The following is a 22,863-nucleotide window of genomic DNA, read 5'->3' as shown; positions in this document are numbered from 1 at the left end:
GCAGATGAATTAGATATGCCCTCATCCTGAATATATATATGTATATTTTCTTTTATATATAGAGATAGAGAGAAAAAGAGATAGAGTCAAGCTCTGTCACCCAGGCTGAAGAGCGCTTGCGGGATCTCAGCTCACTGCAACCTCCGCCTACAGGTTCCATCGATTCTCCTGCCTCAGCCTCCTCAGTGGCTGGAACTATAGTTGCGCACCACCACATCCCGCTAAATTTTGTATTTTTAGTAGAGACGGACTTTTGCCTTGTTGGTCAGGCTATTCTCAATATCCTGAGCTCGTGATCCACCCGCCGTGGCCTCCCGAAGTGCTGGGATTACAGGCTGGAGCCACCACATCTGGCCTATCCTGCATATTTAAAATTAATTGAGTTTAATAAAACAGAGCAGAGAGAGAGAAATAGTGGCCCGCCCAGCAGCTCTGAAGCTATCTCATGGAAGGTTTAGTGGGGAATCCTGACCCAAGTCCAATCTCCAAGCTCTAGACATTTCACCAACAAAACAGGAAGCCAACACATTCTGGATCTTCTTTCCAAGATAAAATCGACCATTTGTAATATTTTTTTTCAGAGACAACGGAAGCTGAAAAATAATTGCTGAGAAAGGAGGAACTTTTCTAGAAGAACTTAAATCCAAAAGACTATGGGATAGTAATGGGAAGTGGAGGAGAACAAAAAAGGCATGGAAAGTAAAATCAGGAGGCAAAACAAACGTTTTAGAACAGCCCAGTGTGGGGAGTTGGAAAGTGAAGCTTTGAGTAGAAACCAGAGTTACAAAATTTCAGAGCTGGAAGGAGCCTTATAAGGAAGCAGAATTGGGCCCGAGGACTAAATATTTGCCAAAAATCACACAGGCAATTAGTGGCAGACAAGAGAGGACCTTCATTTTTATGCAACCTCTGCCTCCTGGGTTCAAGAGATTCTCCTGCCTCAGCCTCTCGAGTAGCTGGGATTACAGGCACATGTCACCACGCCCGGCTACTTTTTGTCTTTTTAGTAGAGACAGGATTTCACCATGTTGGTCAGGCTGGTCTCAAACTCCTGACCTCCTGATCCGCCTGCTTCAGCCTCCCAAAGTGCTGGGATTACGGGCGTGAGTCACTGCACCCCGCCCATTGTAATGAGTTCTATTTTGATTAGTAAAGATGTGTTGCAGCCTAGTTATAAAAATTTAAAATTCATGGTCCAAAACCACAATTACTTTGGCACCAACCTAATAACATAAGAATTAAAAGAGATCTTTATATTAAAGAGCCCATGGATGATGAAATAATAAAGAATATTACAATCTCCATAACCCACAAACTTGGTAACTTAGACCAACTGGATGAATTAAAAGACACAATCTATTAAGACTAAAACACAGGAGAAATAGGTCATCTAAATATATTTATATCTATTAATAAAATGGAATCAATACCTAATAACCTTACAGAAAACTTACATATTCCAAAAATCTGACATTCTGTCATGTTATTCTAACTGATGGAATTCGGGGATTTCCATTTTGATAAGAACATAGGTGAATTGCACACATTTAATTTTAGTGCTCATTGGTCCGGAAACCTATGTCCACTATAGGATACTGCAGAGCAATGAATTATGGAGAATTTAGGCAAGATAATATGATTTTCAGAGTTAAAGGAAGACAACCTGTTTTGTGTACAGTCATTCCTCATAATATCACAGGGGATACCATATTGAAACTTTGGGGTATCCCCAGGGATGATTCTTATTTGAGCCACATGTGAATTTCAGACACGGAGGCTTCCCAACTTTGGTGGCTTTCAACAAATGTGGAAGTTAATCACAACCTATTTTGTGGAGGCATAAATTTCAATGAGCACTCAATTAACCTTTTATTTTAAATATTATTTTTGTAAACTTTGCATTTCCAATTAGGTGAAATTTTAAACCTGTTTCAGTTCTTATCCACTTTTTTTTTTTTTTTCTGAGATGGAGTCTTGCCCTGTCACCCAGGCTGGAGTGCAGTGGCATGGTCTTGACTCACTGCAACCTCCGCCTCCCAGGTTCAAGCAATTCTCCTGCCTCAGCCTCCCAAGTAGCTGGGATTACAAGCGCCTGCCACCACGCCCAGCTAATTTTTGTATTTTTAGTAGAAATGTGGCTTCCCTATGTTGGTCAGGCTGGTCTTGAACCCCTGACCTTGTGATCTGCCTACCTCGGCCTCCCAAAGTGCTCAGATTACAGGCCTGAGCCACCGCGCCCAGCCTCCCCACATTTTTTAGGCAGAGGGGAGTAAGGGTTGCTTTAAGTTATCAGGGACTCCCATGTACCCACCCCATTTGTGTCAATTTCTTCCTTCAGAGTTCTTCAAATCAGCATCACCATTGTTAAAGGCCTCCCGCATGGTAATAATTGTGCTACAGGGTTTTATGAACACGAAGTTTATGTTTGATTGAATTAACCTCCTTGCTGTGGCATAAGGGGGCCATAAGTGTTTTCACCAATTATGAGGCGGGTTCACTGTGCAATGGCTACCAACATTTCTGAGTACAATGAGACCAAACACATTCATACATAAATTCCATGAAGTGAATTTGTTACTTACAAACAGCAAACAGAAGACAACAGCAGTCTGGGATTCAATATGAACCGCTACCGCAAGATCAGGAAAGCTACCCAGAGCAGATGGATGGAGTTTTGACTGTAAATGCTTCACTTGCACTACAACTGAGGGACCCCAGAAAGGAACCCACCTTGGGTTTTCTCACACGATGTGGTTTGCTGGACACAAGCGTTAAAGGACATTCTGTTTCGAGCAGGGACTCTAACAGAGCCTGGGCTGTTCTGACCAATGTCACCTGATTATCAGGATATTGCATTCCCAGCATATCATACAGTTATCTTGAGAACTACCAGTAAGAAAGGGAGGAAAATGGCCCTGTACCCTTAAAACTAAAGGATCAGGATATTTGTTGTGACAGAGGCACAGACAGTAGCGACAGAGTGTTCTTGTGAGCCATCTACTAGTTCTCTTGACCGCAGCGTGGCACCTGACCTCTTTTCTCTTTCCTTTCAATGGAAACTGTTTCAGAATATTTTGAATATTTTGAGTTTCTACATCTAAAGAGTTGAGGCACATGATCACTGGCAGTGTAGACTCTCTGCATGGTTACAGGAAAGAGTTCAGGAGCCCATCAAGCCACATTGGTGGAGACCACCTAATCCTCCAGAGAGTGCCACTCCATCTTCCTGGGGTTAGCTCCACATGTAGTAAGGCCATTATGTCTAAGGCCGGCAAGACTTGAGTCCGAAGATTCGACTTTTGGCATGCTGATGAGCAGCAGTGATAAGAAAATCCCACACACTGGCTAGGTGGAACTTGTGTAACATTTCCTACATTTTTTCCAAGCACTGCACTATCATTAATTTGCATCAGGCTTTCCAAATTAGAAAAGCTTCACTTATAGAATTTCTTTCCAGTGGGAGATTTCACATGACTTTTCAAGTGAACGTGAAAACTGAAAATATTCTTGCAATTTCTAAACTATTAGAGTTTTAATCCTGTGTACGTTCTTGTATTTACAAGGTCCAGCCAGCTACAGTGTGCATTTTCATATGTGCTTGAGTGGGTATGAGAGAAATGAAACATTCCCACATTCTGGACATTCCTAGGGTTTTTCTCAGGAATAAGCTGATGTCATTCAAAGGAACTAACACAACTGAAGGCCTTACCACAAATTTAAATTCAAAAGGCTTTTCTCCAGTCTGAGGCCTCCCACATTTTCACAAACAGGAAAATCTGAAGGCTTGACCACATTTCCTACATTCTTAAGGTTTCTCTGCAGTGTGAGCTCTTTCATGTTTGAGGGAATGGGAAAGAGTAAATATTTTACCACATTTCTTACATTCAAGGGGCTTTATTTATTTATTTATTTATTTTTGAGATGGAGTCTCACTCTGTCGCCAGGCTGGAGTGCAGTGGCACAATCTCGGCTCACTGCAACCTCCGCCTCCTGGGTTCAACTGATTCTCCTGCCTCAGCCTCCTGAGTAGCTGGGATTACAACCATATGCTATGTTACCTAAGGCCTAAGGCCCAACCTCCCTATGTTACCTAAGGCCCCGCCCTCTCTGCACAGCTCGCTCCCCATTGGCCGGGGGGCGGGCCCTGGGCGCCCGGCTCCGCTGGGGGCGGGGCGGCGGGCGGCGGGCGGGGCCCTGTACACCTGCACGGTGTGTGTCTCGGCCTCATCCCAGAGCCAGCTGCAGCTCCTTGATCCGAGCCGGATCCTGAGCGGGGAACGCGGGCTGAAGCGGCGGCGGCGGCCCCGCCCAGGGGCTCCCTTGTGGAGGCTGCTGCGTCTCTGTGGGCTGCTCAGCTGCGCTCTAGTCGGCCCAGGCGCCGCGGCGAGGAGCTAGGGCTGGGAGGCGGCGGCCCGAGGTGAGACTGGACGACGGGCGACGGGGTCTCCGGACCAGGCGGGGGTCTCTGCGCCCGGCGTGGCGGCTCCGAGCGGGGGTCCGCAGGCTGCGGGGTTAGGACCCCGGGTCCGTGCGCCTGGGCTTGGTCTCCGCCTCGGGTGGCACCGGGGGCTTCACGTCTGCTCCGATACCCCGTGGGCCAGCGCGGGGGTCTCGGGCGCCCTGCGGGTGCGGGCCGGTCCGCACTGCTCCCCGGCTCCGCGCGTCTGCCGCGGAGGGGACTGCATGGACCCGGGCGCTGGCTTCTGCCCGGTCCTCCGCGGCCTGGCTGGTCCCCGCGTGCGGCAGAGTGGGCCCTGCATGGACCCACTCATGGAACGGGGTCCGGGTCACCGCGTGTGGAGACTCCAACGCCCTCCCCGCCCTCCCTCGCAGTGAGGCTGCTTCGCCAGACTCACCGAGGGGACTGCGCGGACCCTCAGACCAGGGAGTCCGTGACTGTGGGTGGGGGCTCTTTCCTGGCCCCGCATGATGGCTTCCTGAGTGTTTTGTCACTTATCTAGGTGGCTGCGTGGACCCGCGCGCGTGAGTCCTGGCTGCCCTGCTAGTGGGGCTGTGCGCCGCCCCGTGACCCATCTGGGTCTACCCCGCCTGGGACGCGCGTGTAGTGGGGGTCTGTGCGCGGGGTGCGCCATTGCTGGGGGCGTACTGCCCCCCCCCCCCCCGTGATTTATCCTCTCACTTGCTGGGCGGGAGAAAGCGAAAGGCGCGGGCCCGGAGCTGTCGCGCAGCGACCTCACCGACCTCTGCCCAGGCCGGCGGGTCCCGGGGGGCGAGGGGTTGTCACCGCGCGTCCCACCGCCGCACTTCTTGCTGTGGCCTTCGGCTGGGCTCTGATTGGTGGAAGCAGGTCCCTTCTGCCTGGCGCTTCTTGATTTCTTCCGTTAGTAATGGGAAGAAAAAAAAATCTGGGAAGCCAGATTGAACTTTGTAGCTCTCAGCGCCTGGAGAGTGGAAGAAACTCTCCCAAGAATTTGGCGGGCTGAAGATGCGTTTCAAGTAGGAGCATCCACACCCACGGAATGAGGCCAAGGCAGTTACAGTTAGAGGTCAGATTTATGAGGGGGGAGACAGGGTGAGGTCCATAGGTGGGGAGACCCCGACTTCAGCTTGATAGGAAGACCTGATGCTGCCCCTCAGACGCCTATTTCTCAGCCACCAGAGAAAGTGGAATCACTCCTTAGTGAATGCTTCCATCAAACTTTTGAAAAACCTGTAATGTCCCAGGAAGCATAATCAAACTGGACAGTTTTCCCCTTTTAAGAGTGTTAAACGTCCCGGAGACAAACAGCAGAAGGCTCAAGGAGTCCAAATACTCCACCTGAAGTTCTTTCTGAACAAGAGATGGTGTATAAGTAACAGGCATACGAGACAAAACTGAACTAATCACTGCAGCTGTGGTTCCTAGCCCTGTAGCATGTCATGCAGGCCCTTTTGCCTTCTCTTCCCTCTGCTGTCCCAGACCCCAAGGCTACAGCCCACCTCCAGTCATCAGCTCCTGCCGACCCATTGCTATGAACTCTGTCTCGGTGGCTCCCTTCTCTCTGAAGTTTTGCTTGTTCTCCTGAAGTCCTGGTCCTTAACAGCTTATGATCTGCAGGGACAGATTGGCTTTGGGCAGTACATAGTTAACTGTAGCACAGCTTGAAAAATGCTCTGATAGAGGTGGGCAGGCAGTTTGTACATGCAGGTAAGTGCGAGGTCCTTTTTCAATACCATGAATTCAAGTATTCATGCTATTTAAAATCTGCAATTCTTTGACTCTCCAGAGGGTTTTAGATTAATTTTTTTCTATTACTTCCTAGTGTTTGTTTCATAGTTCAGAGTACTTGATTAAAACTTACCAGGTCGGCTGGGTGCGGTGGCTCACGCCTGTAATCCAAGGACGTTGGGAGGTCTAGGCAGGCGGATCACTTGAGGTCAGGAGTTCGAGACCAACCTGGCCAACATGGTGAAACCCTGTCTCTACTAAAAATAGAAAAATTAGTTGGGCGTGGTGGTGGGCTCCTGTAATCGCAGCAATTCAGGAGACTGAGGCAGGAGAATAACTTGAACCCAGGAGGCGGAGGTTGCAGTGAGTGAAATGGCTCCACTACACTCCAGCCTGGGCTATAGAGTGAGACTTCCTCTCAAACAAAAACAGAAACAATGTACTGGGTCTACCTCTGGCTCTGGAATTTTCCTGGAAGGTCTTCTCTTCTGGGCTTCATTTTTCTCATTTTGGAGGATCGTAAACTACATAAATTCCAAGAATTGTTGCCCTACACCTTTAATTCTTTCAAGCAAATATAGCGGAGAAAATTTCTCTTCCCCACAATGGTGTAAGGAAGTCTCTCACAGAAGGGGACACTTGGGTATGGAGAAGACACAGGGTATATATATGTATATATATATGTTTTTTTTTTTTTCTTTGGAGTCGGAGTTTTGCTCTGTTGCCCAGGCTGGAGCGCAGTGGCAGGATCTCCCCTCACTGCAAGCTCCGCCTCCCGGGTTCACTCCATTCTCCTACCTCAGCCTTCCAAGCAGCTGGGACTATAGGCGCCTGCCACCACGCCTGGCTAATCTTTTGTATTTTTAGTAGAAACAGGATTTCACTGTGCTAGCCGGGATGGTCTCCATCTCCTGACTTCGTGATCTGCCCGCCTCGACCTTCCAGAGTGCTGAGGATTACAGGTGTGAGCCACTGTGCCTGGCCGACAGAGGCTATATTTTTGAGCTCTACATTTCAGAGTTCTTTTCTCTAGCCCTGGCCTGGGTCCCAAACAGGGAACTTAATTCACTCTATCACTGAAGTATACTCTTGCTTTGATGCCATTGCTATGTTGTCCTACAGATTTGCTGTGGCTGCCAGGAGTGTTTCATAGTTAAGAACTGATGCAACCTCTCTTTTGTCAGTTTATGAGTCCATAAACCATCTTGTTTCCTTTAGTATTATCTCCCTGGAACTGGAAGGTCAGAGATGAAGTTTTCTTAGATTCTAAGTCTCAGTCTTTGGTATCTACCTTTGTCTGTCTCCCATGTCACCTGCTGTTTTTTTTTTTTTTTGCCACCTGTTTTTCATTTTAATGTTTTTATTGGATAGATGTCTATTATTGGGGGCTACCTTAAAACATTTTTGGATGTTGACAGGATATAAGTATGAATAATGTGTAAAAGATACCTTACTCTAGTTCTTTTGAGCAGAGGATTTGGTTTCGATATGTGGCCCTAATAAAGCTTTTGTTAAGTCCAAGTACTTTGTGAACTTCAGTTCCCTCACCTGTAAAATGGAGTTAGTTGTTAGTAATACCTGTTCTGCCTAACTCAGGAGATTGTTTTAAGGATGAAATGAAATCATGAATGTAATGGAATTTTGTAAATTTTAAATGAAATATTGTATTACCTAAGATTTTTTTTTTAATGCTGTATTAAGAATGGAATGAATCTGGGTTTTCCTTTGAAATCCAAAAGGTTTAATGTACAGAGAAGTTTTAATGTGTCTGTTGGGGAGCTTCATTAGGATTGTTTTCTATCTTTAATTGGCCAGTATTGTTTTATATTTTAGCATTTTTGGGGACCATCAAAATTTGTGTTTCAGTTATCATTACTATTTTACAAAGTTATAAAATGTGCATGATTTAGTCTTTAACAATCTCTTCAATTATTTACATTCCCATGTAAAAAATGAAGTAATGAAGGTCCATGTAAATAACATTCCCACGCTTTAATGAAGCATAATTTCTTGACATTGCAGTTTCTAAGTGCCCTGTCTTGAGGTTGGGAAAGCTAAAGGACAGTTAAAGGGCACCCAGAGGTCAAGGTCAGCAAAGCATCACCTTTGACATTTGAAATCCAGCAGCAGGTATCACAGTGAACCCCATTCCAGCATCCAGGAAGTTTCTCTGCCCTGCCTCTCCTCCAGCCACCTCAGAATCTGTGTCTGCAGTGTTGGTCCTGCTTTTCTGTCTCTCCTCTGCCTTTCCTTTCTCTTCACCAACTTCTACCGAGTGCCTCTGATGTCCCAGACAGTGGCAGTGGGAGTACAAAGGCTAATAAACCCGGCCCTGGTCCTCAGAGAACTTATACTTACCGTGCAGATATTAAGTTATGCTGTCATATATAGTGTTGACAAACATTGATAGAGATTTCCTGTGAAGTGCAGAAGCACCGTCCTAGAAGCAGAGATGCAGAGGCAGCACTGGTGACTCACACATGGAGAGCTGGAGTTCTTGGTCTAGTGGGATAAACTGACCTGGACATGATTTCAGTGCAGCGGAGTGAGTGCTGGGATGGGCTCCCACGGGGCATCTGGGGCTGGGTTTGTCTGGTGTTTAGTCTCCTGCCTGGTCCTTAGAGTTTATCAGTAAGATGAGCATTGGGAGGTTTCTAAGTGAAAGGAAAGGCAATCACTTACCTGAAACCTGAAATTTGTAGGTGTTCTGGGCCATTTGTAATTCACTGGATCTGTTTTGTCAGAGCAAGTCTGTCATCTCTTTTGGATGGAGTGTGGCCAGCCCTGCCTTGCGATGTAAGGAAATCGGGAAACGCTTGTCAGGTGACAACACCGTGCCAGACACTCTTCTAGGGGTTTCCACGTGAATCACTGTATTCATTTCTGTTGCTGCTTTACCACATTTCCACATATTTCATGGCTTAAAACAATTGAAATTGTATCATCTCACAGTTCTGTAGGACAGAAGTCTGACGTGGGTGTCACTGGGCAAAAATCACCATGTGGTCTGGGCTGCATTCGTCATTGGAGAATTGTTTCCAAGCGCTTTTGGCCAAATCTAGTTCCTTGTGGTTGCAGGACTGAGGTGTCTGTTCCCTTGCTGGCCATCTGTTGGGGGCTGCCCTCAGCTCCTGAGGCCTCTATCTGGTCTTTGCACATGGTCCCATCAGCTCAGGACTAGCTGGGCCAGGTACCTGCTCAGGCTCTCCAGTTCCCCTGTGTGCATTTCTCTTCTTCCACTCGGAGAAATTTCTATGCCCTATTTTAAAATATTTTTTTGAGATGGAGTCTTGCACTGCTGGCCAGGCTGGAGTGCAGTGGCGTGATCTCAGCTCGCTGCAACCTCTACCTCCCGGGTTCAAGTGATTCTCCTGCTTCAGCCTCCTGAGAAGCTGAGACTACAGGTGCCCGCCAAGATGCCCGACTAATTTTTGTACTTTTAGTAGAGATGGGGTTTCACCTTTTTAACCAGGGTAGTCTCCATCTCTTGATCTCGTGATCCGCCTGCCTTAGCCTCTCAAAGTGCGGAGATTACAGGCGTGAGCCACCTCGCCTGGACAGTTGTATGCTTTTAGAGGCTCATGGGATTAGATTGGACCTCCCTGGATAGCCCAGGATACTTCTCCTAAGGCCTGTGGCAAAGCCCTTTTGCTGCGTGACATAGTCACAGGTCTCGGGGGTTGGAATCTCCCACCACAGTTACCGATCCACTTACTACAGCAGTCTGGGAGGTGCTTTTCATTGCCCCTGGTTAACAGATACCTTTTTTTTTTTTTTTTTGCAAATTGGCAGGAACATGAAGATCCTTCTTTTTCTTTTTTTTTGAGATGGAGTCTCATTCTGTTGCCCGGGCTGGAGAGCAGTGGTGCGATCTTGGCTCACCACAACTTCCACCTCCTGGGTTCATGCAGTTCTCCTGCCTCAGCCTCCTAAGTAGCTGGGACTACAGGCACGTGCCAACAAGCCCGGCTAATTTTTGTATTTTTAATACAGACGGGATTTCAGTATATTGACCAGACTGGTCACAAACTCCTGACCTCGTGATCCACCCACCTTGGCCTCCCAAAGTGATAGGATTACAGGCATGAGCCACCGCACCCAGCCATGAAGAACCTTCTGAAATGAAAAAACCGTTCCTCTGACTTGATGTGAGGCTGTTGGTGAGACTGATAGCAGTGGAGACAGGTCCGTCAGAAATGGAGCTAAACTTTGTGTTTTGGAGTCTTTTGATGGCCTGCCCTGATGATGTAAGTTTTGCTAAGAAGTCATTCAAGTAATTCCTCTACTGGAAGAAACACCCATATGGGGAAGTTGGGACCTTGCCTTTTCAAGTTTTACACAAAGGACTCTCCATGGGTGAAAAGGACATGATTCCAGGTCCATTTCTAGAATGGAAACAGCTGCATCAACCCAACAGCGATTCACATTCCTGAGTTTGAGAGAATCCGATTGTTTCAAGGCTGAAGCCAAAAGCCCAATAAACAATGTTTGTACCTTTTTTCATAGTTAGGAATTAGGTGCATCCTGTGGTCAAGAAAATAACTGATGGTGGTCACCAAGAAGTTTAAAACCAAGCAGGACCTCATTTTATCACGGGGGTGTTTTTGATTTTTTAAATGAAGTTTTTATTTTCCTGTGCAATAAATGACAAGCTCTGACTTGAAATACATTTCCTTTAATAAACCAGAATCTAGGGCCGGGCGCGGTCGCTCACACATGTAATCCCAGACTTTGGGAGGCTGAGGAGGGCAGATCATGAAGTCAGGAGATTGAGACCAACCTGGCCATAGTGAAACCCTGCCTCTACTAAAAATACAAAAATCAGCCGGGCATGGTGGCAGGCGCCTGTAGTCCCAGCTACTCGGGAGGCTGAGGCAGGAGCATGGCGTGAACCCGGGAGGCAGAGCTTGCAGTGAGCCGAGATCACACAGTGCACTCCAGCCTGGATGACAAAGCGAGACTCTGTCTCAAAAAAAAAAAAAAGAAAAAAGAAATCAGAATCTATAATCCTAAGGTTCTTAACCCAGCTCTCAGAAATTTATGACGTCCCCAAAATCCTGTGCAACAATTTTGTGTATATGCATCCATGTGTTTATGGGGAGACGATTTATAGCTCTCCATACATTTTCAAAGTGATTGGATTCCAAAAAATTTTAGAATACGCCACTTGGGCCTGGTGTGGTGGCTCACACCTGTAATCCCAGCACTTAGGGAGGCTGAGGCAGTAGGATCCACTGAGGTCAGGAGTTTAAGACCAGCAACATAGCGAGACCTCCAACTATACCAAAAAAAAAAAAAAAAGCTGGACGTGGCGGTGCACCACCCTGGTTCTAGCTACTCGGGAGGTTGATCACCTGACCCCAATAATTTGAGGCTGTAGTGAGAATTGCACCACAGCACTCCAGCCTGGGCAACAGAGGAAGACCCTCTCTCAAACAAAAACAAAAAACCATATCACTTAGTATACTATTGTTGTTGGTCAAGTATCAGATTTTGATTAAAAATTAAATACTTTTTTTTTTTTTTTTGAGACGGAGTCTCGCTCTGTCACCCAGGCTGGAGTGCAGTGGCATGGTCTCAGCTCACTGCAAGCTCTGCCTCCTGGGTTCATACCATTCTCCTGCCTCAGCCTCCTAAGTAGCTGGGACTACAGGTGCCTGCCACCATGCCTGGCTAATATTTTGTATTTTTAGTAGAGATGGGGTTTCATCGTGTTAGCCAGGATGGTCTTGATCTCCTGACCTCGTGATCTGCCCACCTTGGCTTCCCAAAGTGCTGGGATTACAGGTAAATACTCATTTTTAGCAAAGTTGTACAGGCGTACAGCTCTAAGAGTCAGAAATTAACAAGTCTTAGGACAAAATCCAGCAATCCCCTACCTTACCCTTCTCTACTCTGATCCCTGCTCCTTGGAGGTTACTGTGTTTATGTTTTAGCTCGTTCTTCTAGATTGTGTGAAAGACAGGGAGATGTCCTACTGTGGAAGACAAGGATTCAGGTTGCTTACCCTTCCCGCTCCTCCTGTTGTCCACGTTTTTCTCCCCCATCCTCTCCGTATAATTATTGTGATAGTGAGGGCAGACATGGTGGCTCGTGACTTCTCAGATTTTTGGGAGGCTGAGGCGGGCAGATCACTTGAAGCCAGGAGTTGAAGGCCAGCCTGGCCAACACAGTGAAACCCTGTCTCTACTAAAAAATGCCAAAATTAGTCAGTTGTAGTGTCGCACACCTGTAGTCCCAGCTACTCAGGAGGGTGAGGCACAGGAATTGCTTGAACCTGGGAGGTGGAGGTTGCAGTGAGCTGAGATCGCACCATGAGCTGAGACCGCACCACTGCACTCCAAACTGGGCAACAGAGGTAGACTCTGTCTCAAAAAAAAATGATCATGATAGTGGGATACATAGTACAATAGTGTATCTATTTAGTATTCTTCCTGGTTTTTGGCCCGGAGCTTCTAAAACCATTGTAGCTTCCTGAGCGATAGGAACATCATTGGTTGTAATATTTGGTCTTAGGTTTCCATACCTGACACAAGAGCTTCTAAGACTTTTGGAATCTCTGGGGTGATAGGAGTGTCTTTTGTATGATAATGAGATGACAGGTGGCTTTGGGCCCCTGGACAGGTCCAGGATCAGGGCTGGTTGCCAGAAAGATGAGTCATGATTAAAGAGTTGGATGTATCAGCTTCACCCCTACCTCTGGGAGGGGAGACGAGACAGGCTGGAGATTGAGCTAGTCATGGGTGGCCAATGACTTAATCATGTCTGTTATGAAAACTCCATAAATCCCTGTAAATATTGGGTTTGGAGAGCTTCTGGTTTGGTGAACTCATTTGGTGCTGGGGAAGAGGCACTTCCAGGGACGGCATGGGAGCCCCGACCTCTCTGCCCCATGGTGTGCTCTGTGCGTCTCTTGCATTTGGCTGTTCCTGTGTCCTCTTCTTTGTAATAAACCGGTAAGAGTAAGTAAGTGCCAAGCACTTTGCGTCTGTCACCTCAAGTGTTGTGGACAGTTGACCGGTTGAAGAATGCATTGCTATTATGTGAGGAACCTTGGCCTTTGAAAAAGCAGAACTAGATCCACGTTCTTGCCTGGTAACTGTAACTATCATCTAGTTTGTAAAGGGGAATGCAGTTCACTGAAAACTTCTTATGACAGTGGGGAAAGGATTGGGGTGTCTGCATTGGTTTGTGTCATATAGGTCATATGAAAGAGCATTTAGGCTGGAGGGAGATTTTTCATCTCTCTAAGTTTACTTTCACAGGACAATTCCATCATGATTTGAAGATTTTTGAGTCAAAACTACATTGTTCTCCTATGTGTTTTGGGGCAAATTTATACATACAATTTGCTTAAATATTTCAGAGAATACAAGAATATATGTGTGGGGTAAAAATCTGAAATTTGCATTCCCTCTTCTCTAGAAGTAACCATTGTGAATAGTTAAGTCTGTATTCCAGCTTTTTTGTATATTATAAATACACTGTGAATATATGAGTGTATGTATACATATATGTTTTATTTTTAGAGATGCAATATTGCTGTGTTGCCCATGCTAGTCTCAAACTCCTGGGCTCAAGTGACCCTCTCGCCTCAGCCTCCCAAAGTTTTAGAATTACAGGTGTGAGCCACCGCACCTGGCCTGCATGAGTATATTTAGATATTGCTAAGTTACTCTGTTCAATACGTGTCTGTTGAACTCCCCCACGTGCCAAGCATTGTTCTAAAGACCTTTTACGCACTAATTCACTTAATTTTTAGAGCAGCTCTATTATTGTGGCCCTTTTACAGTGAGGAAACTGAACCACAGAGACGCTGGGGACGTTGTCTAACATCACACAGCCAGTGCTGTTGGAATTGAAGTTTGAACCCAGACAGCTGGCTTCAGATCTCTTAGCTGTTATCATCGATGACACACCCAAACCTTAGGGCCGCCTCCCAAGCCTTGCCTGAGCTCTGCCTGAGCTCTGTGAGAGTCATGTATATGAGGTTTCTTTCCTTTTTAAGGACACAAGTCTTGGAATTGTCCCAGACCCTGGTGGGACCTCTCGAGGACCAAAAACAGGGATTCTTCAAGCCTGTCCCAAGGCCAGATATCTGATTTAGCTACTTGGAAGGTAGACGTGGAAGACAGTAATTTTGCCAGAACAAAAAGTCAGGATGGCTGGGCTGACTCGGCCAGATGCGGTGGCTCATGCCTGTAATCCCAGCACTTGGGAGGCCAAGGCAGGTGGATCACTTGAGGTCGGGAGTTCGAGAGCAGCCTGGCCAACAAGTTGAAACTCTTTCTCTACTAAAAATATAAAAATTAGCTGGGCGTGGTGGTGGGTGCCTGTAATCTCAGGTGCTTGGGAGGCTGAGGCAGGAGAATTGTTTGAACCCGGGAGACAGAGGTGGCAGTGAGCTAAGATTGCACCACTGATCTCCTACTTAGGTGACAGAGTGAGACTCCATCTCAAAAAAAATAAAAATAAAAATAAAAAAGAGGGAAGGGGAATAGCTGGGCTGACTCATCCTAAGGAAGAGGCCCTATAGCAGCATTAGGACCTTAGGCACTTGGGTTGAAAAGAAGGAAGGAAAAGATTCACCCATGGCGGTGACCTGGACTGCAGAAACCACACTAAACAGTCCACGTCCTGGAGCCTGGCCACCCCATTTGCTTCTCTTCTCCTTGGGTAGAAGGCGTGGGGAGCTTTCTACCCTGAAGGCTGAGCAGCGCAGCTTCTAACCAGGGTAGGCATTTGTCTGTCCCTGGGAATACAGACAGCGTTCTCATAACCAGCCCAAATACTCCTGAACAGCTTTTTGTAGGGTGGGGCGGGGCGGGGCGGGGCAGAGGGTCATTTTGACTCATAGGTCCCTTTTCCACTTTCACTGCTGATAACCGTGTTACAGATTAAAGTTTTGTTTTTGATACTGAAGAGGGCTTAAGAGAGTGAGCTATTATAGCACATCTAAGTCTGCTAAAATAGAACCACGGGGTAGTGTAGGAAAATCTCTTCTAAATTATGGATCATATATGGTGAACGTTAGAAGCCATGTGTACCTAAGTTGAAAAATCAAAACGTGTCTCGTATTTGGGTGACCCCGGTAAGTCTGGATGCCACTGCACCTTGTGTGAACACAGGATGCTGAGGTGTAGGGATCAACAGGCTTTTTCTGGATGTCTTCGCTTCTCCTTTGGGGTGAAGTGGGGCGGCAGTAGGAGCGCACAGCTGTTGGGCCTCTAATATTTGTCAGCTGTTTTACATGTGGGATTCCATTTAATGCAATCTTGGAGGTAAAATTATTTCATTGAATATGAAGATAGAGGCTTAGAGAAGTTAAGGAAATTGTTCAAGGTCACGTCATTTATGTTGTTGCTGTTTTTTTTTTTTTTTCAGAGACAGAGTTTTGCGCTTCTTGCCCAGGCTGCAGTGCAATGGCACGATCTCGGCTCACCACAACCTCTGCTTCCCAGGTTCAAGTGATTCTCCTGCCTCAGCCTCCCGAGTAGCTGGGATGACAGGCATGCGCCACCACGCCAGGCTGATTTTGTATTTTTAGTAGGGACGGGGTTTTTCCATGTTGGTTAGGCTGATGTTGAACTCCCAACCTTGGGTGATCCGCCCAAGTCAGCCTCCCCAAGTGCTGGGATTAGAGGTGTGAGCCACCACGCCTGGCCAAGGCCATGTGATTTCTTAAGTGGAAAGAAAAAGTACTTGATGAACTCAGAAGTTTGACTTCAAGGCCCTTGATCTTTCCATAACACTGGTTCCTTCCCTGCTTGGTCTGAGTGACTGAAGAATTCAAGGAAGCTGTGTTTTGTGGAAAGAAGACCTGAGGGGTGTATGGTCTTTCCAGGCTTGGAATCTGCCATGCTGGGCTTCTGAATTGTATAGCTTGGCCAGATAGAGAGAAGCCCGTCATTTAAGATTTATTCTTTGGGGGAAATAAAGGAAGGCCGCCCACATGAGACAGGCAGAGGCAACATTCTCAGAGCTGCTGTGGCAAGGGAGTCGGCACCGTCACTTGCGTGTGGTAGAGACTGACATGCAAGTGAGTGGCGGATGAGGAGTGGGGAAGCTTCAGGATGGAAAAGAACGGTTCCCAGTGGAGGCTGTTGTAGGGACTGGAGGCGGCTGTGCAGAAGTGGGGTGTTTTATGTGATTGGTTAGGGGTGCATTTGGCTTTCTCTGAATGATCCTAACTGGAAATAGGGGCCAAAATTAGGGTGGCTGTCAGTTTTGAGTCAAGTCCTGGCCACGTGGGACAGAGTTGTGGTTTAGTTTCTGGGTTGTGGAGAGAGAGCAGTCTGGCTTCCTGTTTGATGTGCTAGCCTGGCTGGCCTCCTGGCTGTTTTCTGTAGATAGGGGTTTGGTTTCCTGGGTGGGCAGCTACAGGTTGTGGTCTGAGTTCTGTCTTTATACATATGATCAGGCATGGTCTGTGTGTACATTCAGTCCCTCATTTTTCTTGTCAGTAAAAATATCAAATGACAAATTGGATACATTGGGAACTTTTTAGATGTCTGTGTCCCCTGGAGGAAATTTTCACGTTCACATTTAATCAGAATGAATATAAACAATTGGGCCATTTATCTTGAAGATTTAAAATAGGAAATCTTCAACAATACTACCTCAGCGCCATTGCCTCTCTGTCCATCGTTAGGGAATGTGTTTTTATCCACCGCCGGCTCATCGTCCGCCAGTTTGTGGTTGATCCACTTCTCTATACGTCTTGTCTTGTGTGCATCTCATTGTTTGCTAGTGTTAGCTTTCTCCTTCGTCAGTGTAGTTTATTTGTGTAGCCTGTCTTGGTAGGAAGTTATTTGTGGAATTTGTGAATGGAAGGGACCTTGGAGGTCTGCCAGGTCAGCCCAGTGACTTTCAAGATAAATGGAAATACAGGGAACTGTTCCAGCTTCTTTGGTGGCCAAACCAGGAATAGAAAGGAGTGTTCTTTGTGCCACAATGTCATTGGAAGACAACTCAATGTGGGCCTAAAATGCAGAGTAACTAATTTCATTTATCTCTGCTTCTGACTCTTGTTATCAGACATTTTAAATTGACTTTAATGTGTTAGCAGAAATATGAAAAGTCCTGACTTGTTTACATAGAAGGTACTTTGTTGCCTACTCATTCTGTTGCTTTTTCAACAGGATTGAAAAGACATTGTTATAAACTGAATGTTTATGTCTCCCCCAGATTCTTGTACTGGAGCCCTAAGTGTCAGTGTGATGGTAGTGGGGGATAGGACCTTTGGGAGGTGATTAGAGTTAGATGAGGTCATGAGCGTGGGCCCTGGTCTGACAGGATTAGTGCCCTTAGAAGAAGAGAAACCAGGCCGGGTGTGGTGGCTCACACCTGTAATCCCAGCACTTTGGGAGGCCGAGTGGGCAGATCATGAGGTCAGGAGATTGAGACCATCCTGAAACCCTGTTTCTACTAAAAATACAAAAATTAGTTACGTGTGGTGACATGTGCCTGTAATCCCAGCTACTCGGGAGGCTGAGGCAGGAGAGTTGCTTGAACCAGGGAGTCGCAGGTTGCAGTGAGCTGAGATTGTGCCACTGCACTCCAGCCTGCTGACAGAGTGAGACTCTGTCTCAAAAAAAAAAAAGAGAAAGCAGAGAGCTCCCACTGCCCTGGTGTGAGGAAACAAGAGAAAGGTGGCTGTCTGCAAGCCAGGAAGAGGTCCCTGTCCCGGAACTGAGTTGGCTGACAGCTTGATCTTGGACTTCCAGCCTCCAGAGCTGTGAGAAATAAACTAATGTTTAAACCACACAGCCTATGGTGTTTATTATGGCATTTGCCTATGGTATTATGGCCATCTGGCTTGACTGAAACAGAGATGGTTCCAGAATACTGTAGCCTGTGTTTAAGATGGTGATGCCATGAAAATAAATGTGGTAGTTCATTCCTTTAAATAAAGATAGCACTGTGAACTCAGGGCCTTTGCTCACGTCTTAGTTGAGTCTTGTCTTCTTATAATAGCTTCCTAATTTCTCTTTTTCCCCTCTAATTTATATTATATATCTGGATTAAATCATATATGGTATGATTTTATACTTTATAGCTATACAAACTTTTAGTGATTTTATTTCATTTTATTTGATTTTTGAGACATGCCCTTGCTCTGTTGCTCAGGCTGGAATGCAGGCGTGCCATCACAGCTCACTGTAACCCTAAATTCCTGGGCTCAAGTGATCCTCCCACCTCAGCCTCCTGAGTAGCTGGGACTACAGGTGTGCTATCCTGCCTAGCTAATTTTTAAAATTTTGTAAAGACAGAGTCTTGCTGTGTTGTCCAGGGTGGTTTCAAACTCCTGGCCTCAAGCAGTCCTCTCATCTCAGCCTCTCAAAGCACTGGATTACAGGCATGAGCCACCACACCCAGCCCAGTGATTTTTCGTTGTTAAGATCAAGGACGGGTTCCCTGGCTTGGCATTCAAGGCTCATGATCCGGGCGTGATATACAAGTTTGGGTTTCAGTGTTTCCATTCCCGCCATCAGCCTTGCACTCCAGCTTGTTGCCTACGCCCTGTTCTGAAGCCCAGCCTGAGAGCTGCACTTAGAATTTATACCTTCTCATCTCTTCATCGTCTTCGCCTATGTTCTTATCTCCATCTGGGACATCATCTCCACACTTCTGTCTCTTTAAATCTTCTCTATCCTTCAAGACTTGAAATACTCACTTTCTTTACACGATTCCCGCTCTGACATGCAAGCTAGACTTAATCGTTTTCCTTTGAATGCTGATAGTGCTTAAAGTTTTTCAACCTTTAATTATGCAGCAGTCCTGTGTGTTAAATATTATTATTTCCCCAGTTTTTCATAGTTGCTTTGAAAATATTTGCTGTAGTCATATATTTTGAATATGTAATATGAGCGACATTCAAAAGGTCCTGGAGAGTGAAAGGCAGTCCTACTCCAGTCACTGCCCTGTGACCACTGCTGCCAGTTTTGTTTGTTTGTTTGTTTGTTTGTTTTTCCAAGATGGAGTCTTGCTCTGTCACCAGGCTGGCATGATCTCAGCTCACTGCGACCTCCGCCTTCCGGGTTCAAGCGATTCTCCTGCCTCAACTTCCTGAGTAGCTGAGACTACAGGCGTGCGCCACCTCGCCCAGATAATTTTTGTATTTTTCGTAGAGACAGGGTTTCACCATGTTGGCCAGGATGGTCTGGATATCTTGGCCTCGTGATCCACCTGCCTCAGCCTCTCAAAGTGCTGGCATTACACGTGTGAGCGACTGCGCCCAGCCTATGTATCTTCTTTTTAAAAATACGGATGTTGGCATAAGATAAACACTGTTCTCCACCAGTTCCCCACTGGTAAGTATTTAGGTTGTTCCCAACTGTTTGGATTAATCAATGCTGAGTTGTACGTAATTCTTGCATATTTGCATGAATATGTTCATAGGATGCATTGCTAGAAATGGAATTGTGGGATCCAGCGTTCTGCACATTTTAAATGTTGATGGGTGTTGCTCGATTCCCTTCCGTTAGGGCCATACCGTTATCTCACTGTCAATGTGTAAGGGCGCCTATTTCTATTTCCTTGCCAACAGTTTCTTCTCAGCTGTTTTCTTTGACATCACACACACACAAATAGCCCTAGTGTTCCAAAAACATGGACATTCTACATTTCTACTTAAAGTGTGTGCACACTGACTGAAGCTCTCTGTTGCAATGATATGTGCTGCTAGGATTGTGGCTCTGTTTCGAATTTGCTAGCCAGGCTATGGCTTTCCCGTCAGGTTTTTTTTTTTTTTTTTTTGAGACGGAGTCTCTCTCTGTTGCCCAGGCTGGAGTACAGTGGCCGGATCTCAGCTCACTGCAAGCTCCGCCTCCCGGGCTTACGCCATTCTCCTGCCTCAGCCTCCCAAGTAGCTGGGACTACAGGCGCCTGCCACCTCGCCCGGCTAGTTATTTTTTAGTAAGACGGGTTTCACGTGTTAGCCAGGATGGTCTCGATCTCCTGACGTCGTGATCCGCCCGTCTCGGCCTCCCAAAGTGCTGGGATCAGGCTTGAGCCACCGCGCCCGGCCCCGTCAGTATTTTTTGTTTTGATGCTGTTGCTGCCGTTGGGCTGTGTGAATTTCCCTCCACTGCCCAGCCAGATTTCCTTTCCGTAGACGGCTTAGTGTCTCGGGCAGACCTATTTCCTATCACCTGGGCCGAGTGTCTTATCCAGCAGCCCTGTTTCCTGGTGATCTGGGCCGAGTGTCTCATCCGGCAGCCTGTTTCCTTGACCTGGCCGAGTGTCTCATCCGGCAGCCCTGTTTCCTGGTGACCTGGGCCGAGTGTCTCATCCGGCAGCCCTGTTTCCTGGTGATGTGGGCTGAGTGCCTCCATGAGAAGTTGCACCCATCTTCTCCAGTAGTGCATCTTTTCACAGCAAGCAAAACATTTTCACCACGTTTCTAGTGGGACAGGCACTAGCTCTTTTCTGGGCATCAGAAGACCTGGCTTTGTTCTGGTTCAAGCAACAGCTGGTGAGTTAACAAAGACAAGTCACATCTGGCCCCTGGTCCTTTGCTTTATAAGTAGAATCACAGTACGAGTGGCATCACCGCCCTGGCCTCTATGTGGTGCTGAGTGTTGTGGGGATGATGGCTAAGTGTCAGGGTGCATTTCCACCACTAGGGGATTACAGGCCAGCCAAAGGCACAGGAGGAAAGCTAACAGCCCAGGGCAGGTACACAGAACCAGAGGAGTTTGAAACGGTGGTTCCAAGCTCCTTGGTGTGATTGATGTGATCACAATAAACATTTTATCTCTAAGTCTTGGGCCATTGGATCAAGAGAAGAGAGAGCTGGTATTGAGTTGTAGTGAGAGGTGCATGGTTTGTGTGCCTGCTGAGCCTGGCTTGGGCTCAATTCCATTGAGTCCCATTCCATTTTACCTTCTGTTTCCACCTTTTTCATGCTCCTGCTTGTTTCTCCAGAAAAAAAATGCAATAAATTCCATTCAAAAACTTTACAAAAGCCATAGATGCTTATTGACAATAGTTCAAATAATGTGGAAGACAGAAAGATCGTGAGTGTTTCTCTGTTGTGTGTTTGAATGAATGTGTCTTTGGGGTAGTCACTATTAACACTGGGTATATTTCCTTCCAGATCTTTTCTAGTGTACCTACAAATATGTATGTACACATTGTAAAAAACATAATAGTACCTGATAAACATTGAGTCCCCCTACTCTCACTGTGCAGTCTACATGGACATCCTTTCATGGTGATACAATGAGACCTGATTGACTCCTTTTGTTCGCTGGAGGGCTAGGTAATAATAGCTACAGAGAACTCACCTTCAGTGGGCATTTACCATGTGACAGGGTCTGTGCTCCAGGCAGGCTACATGAAGTGGGTTTTAAGGCTTTTTACAACAATGCTATGGGTGAACACAGTAATTGTTAACATTTTGCAAATGATAGAATTGCAGTAGAGAGAAGCAAAGCTGCTTGCTGAAAGTCATGGCACGATTCCCGAGAGAGAGAGAACACTTTTAAAACAATTGTTGCTATAGTCAGGTGATTTACGATCATTTGAAGAAATAGTGCATTCAGTGAATACATTTCAGGGTCTGGGACAGTCTGGGAGCTGTTCCTGAAAATGCACTGGGCTAGAGGTAAGGGAGTGGTCCATTGGCCCTGGGCCCCTAGTGCAAGGAGGGAGGTCCCTGAGAGAGGGGGCATGGAGAGGAGGTCTCTGAACAAACCTTGCAACATCCATTTCTGCTGAGTCTGGTCCGAGGTTTGGTTCTTGACATGTACCCTTTTCAGATACTTGGTTTTGATTTTTATCATGGGTGACCTGAGCAGCCATGGTTTGAAACTGCCTGGAGATGTGGTCTGGCAGGCCAGTGCTATGCCCATCCTTCCCGCTCCTGCAGGAGGGGAGTCATCCTGGGACTAGAGGGCTTCGCTTGTAATCAGCTATCTCATAATAAGTGGATTGATGCTGGTTTCGCTAGGTCAGGAAATTTCCCATTTGGAAGGAAAACTGATATTTGTTTTTGGGTTTTGCTGAGGAGCCACAGGGTTTAGAGCAGGGCCTAGAAGTTTGTTGAGACAGATGTGAGTGCATGCAAACATCTTCCATGAAACATGGAAATAAACAGTGTTCCAGAGAGGTCCCTGACTTTGGGATATAAATATTTCTGTAACAGAATGGCACTGGATGTCTGCTGTATTTTTTTCTCTGCTACTTTGGCAAGTTTTATTTGCGTGTATGTCTCCTGTACAGAAGGTATGACATCACTTTTTGCCACCAAGTATTTATAGCCGTTGGTGCCTTCTATGTGGGTCACTTTTGTGCCGTAGTTTCTTTGGGGAAATTGTAGGTCTCCTACCCAAAGCACATTGCCCATTTCAAGGTGCTCCTGGTTTCTGAACACCTGTGGCGGTGCCTTCCATATGGGTGAAGCCAGCCGACAAAGTACCCCTCCCCAGGAGGTGGGGACTGGTGATTGCCTGAGTGAGGAGGCCGGGATGAGCCCTGGACTACAACTTGTGACCGGGTGCTTTTCCTTCCCCGCCTCTCCCTTCTATTTTCCCACCACCCCACTTTTTAAAAATTAAACAATTATTTTGGTTTCCTTTATTCGCTATTCCTTGCTAATCATATGCAGAGTGAGCCTGGGACAGTGGAAAGGAAAGCTGTACTTGTCTTCAGATGATCCTACCAGCCCCGCATTGAGGGGCTTCCGCCAG

General features: G+C 46.6%; 3 pseudogenes; 1 reads left to right on the top strand and 2 right to left on the bottom strand.

The window, feature by feature from the left end:
- LOC117095273 overlaps nucleotides 1-22,863 on the bottom strand; it is a 1,129,150-nt pseudogene that overhangs the window by 886,433 nt on the left and 219,854 nt on the right.
- Nucleotides 1-22,863, top strand: part of LOC117094237 — a 107,189-nt pseudogene that overhangs the window by 46,651 nt on the left and 37,675 nt on the right.
- Nucleotides 4,036-5,006, bottom strand: LOC117095260 (annotated as a pseudogene).

The sequence above is a fragment of the Trachypithecus francoisi genome, unplaced genomic scaffold (assembly GCF_009764315.1).
Source record: "Trachypithecus francoisi isolate TF-2019V2 unplaced genomic scaffold, Tfra_2.0 Lachesis_group13, whole genome shotgun sequence".
NCBI classification, from domain to species: Eukaryota; Metazoa; Chordata; class Mammalia; order Primates; family Cercopithecidae; genus Trachypithecus; species Trachypithecus francoisi.
The sequence above is the reverse complement of the archived record's forward strand: the minus strand, read 5'-3'. Positions and strand labels throughout refer to the sequence as shown.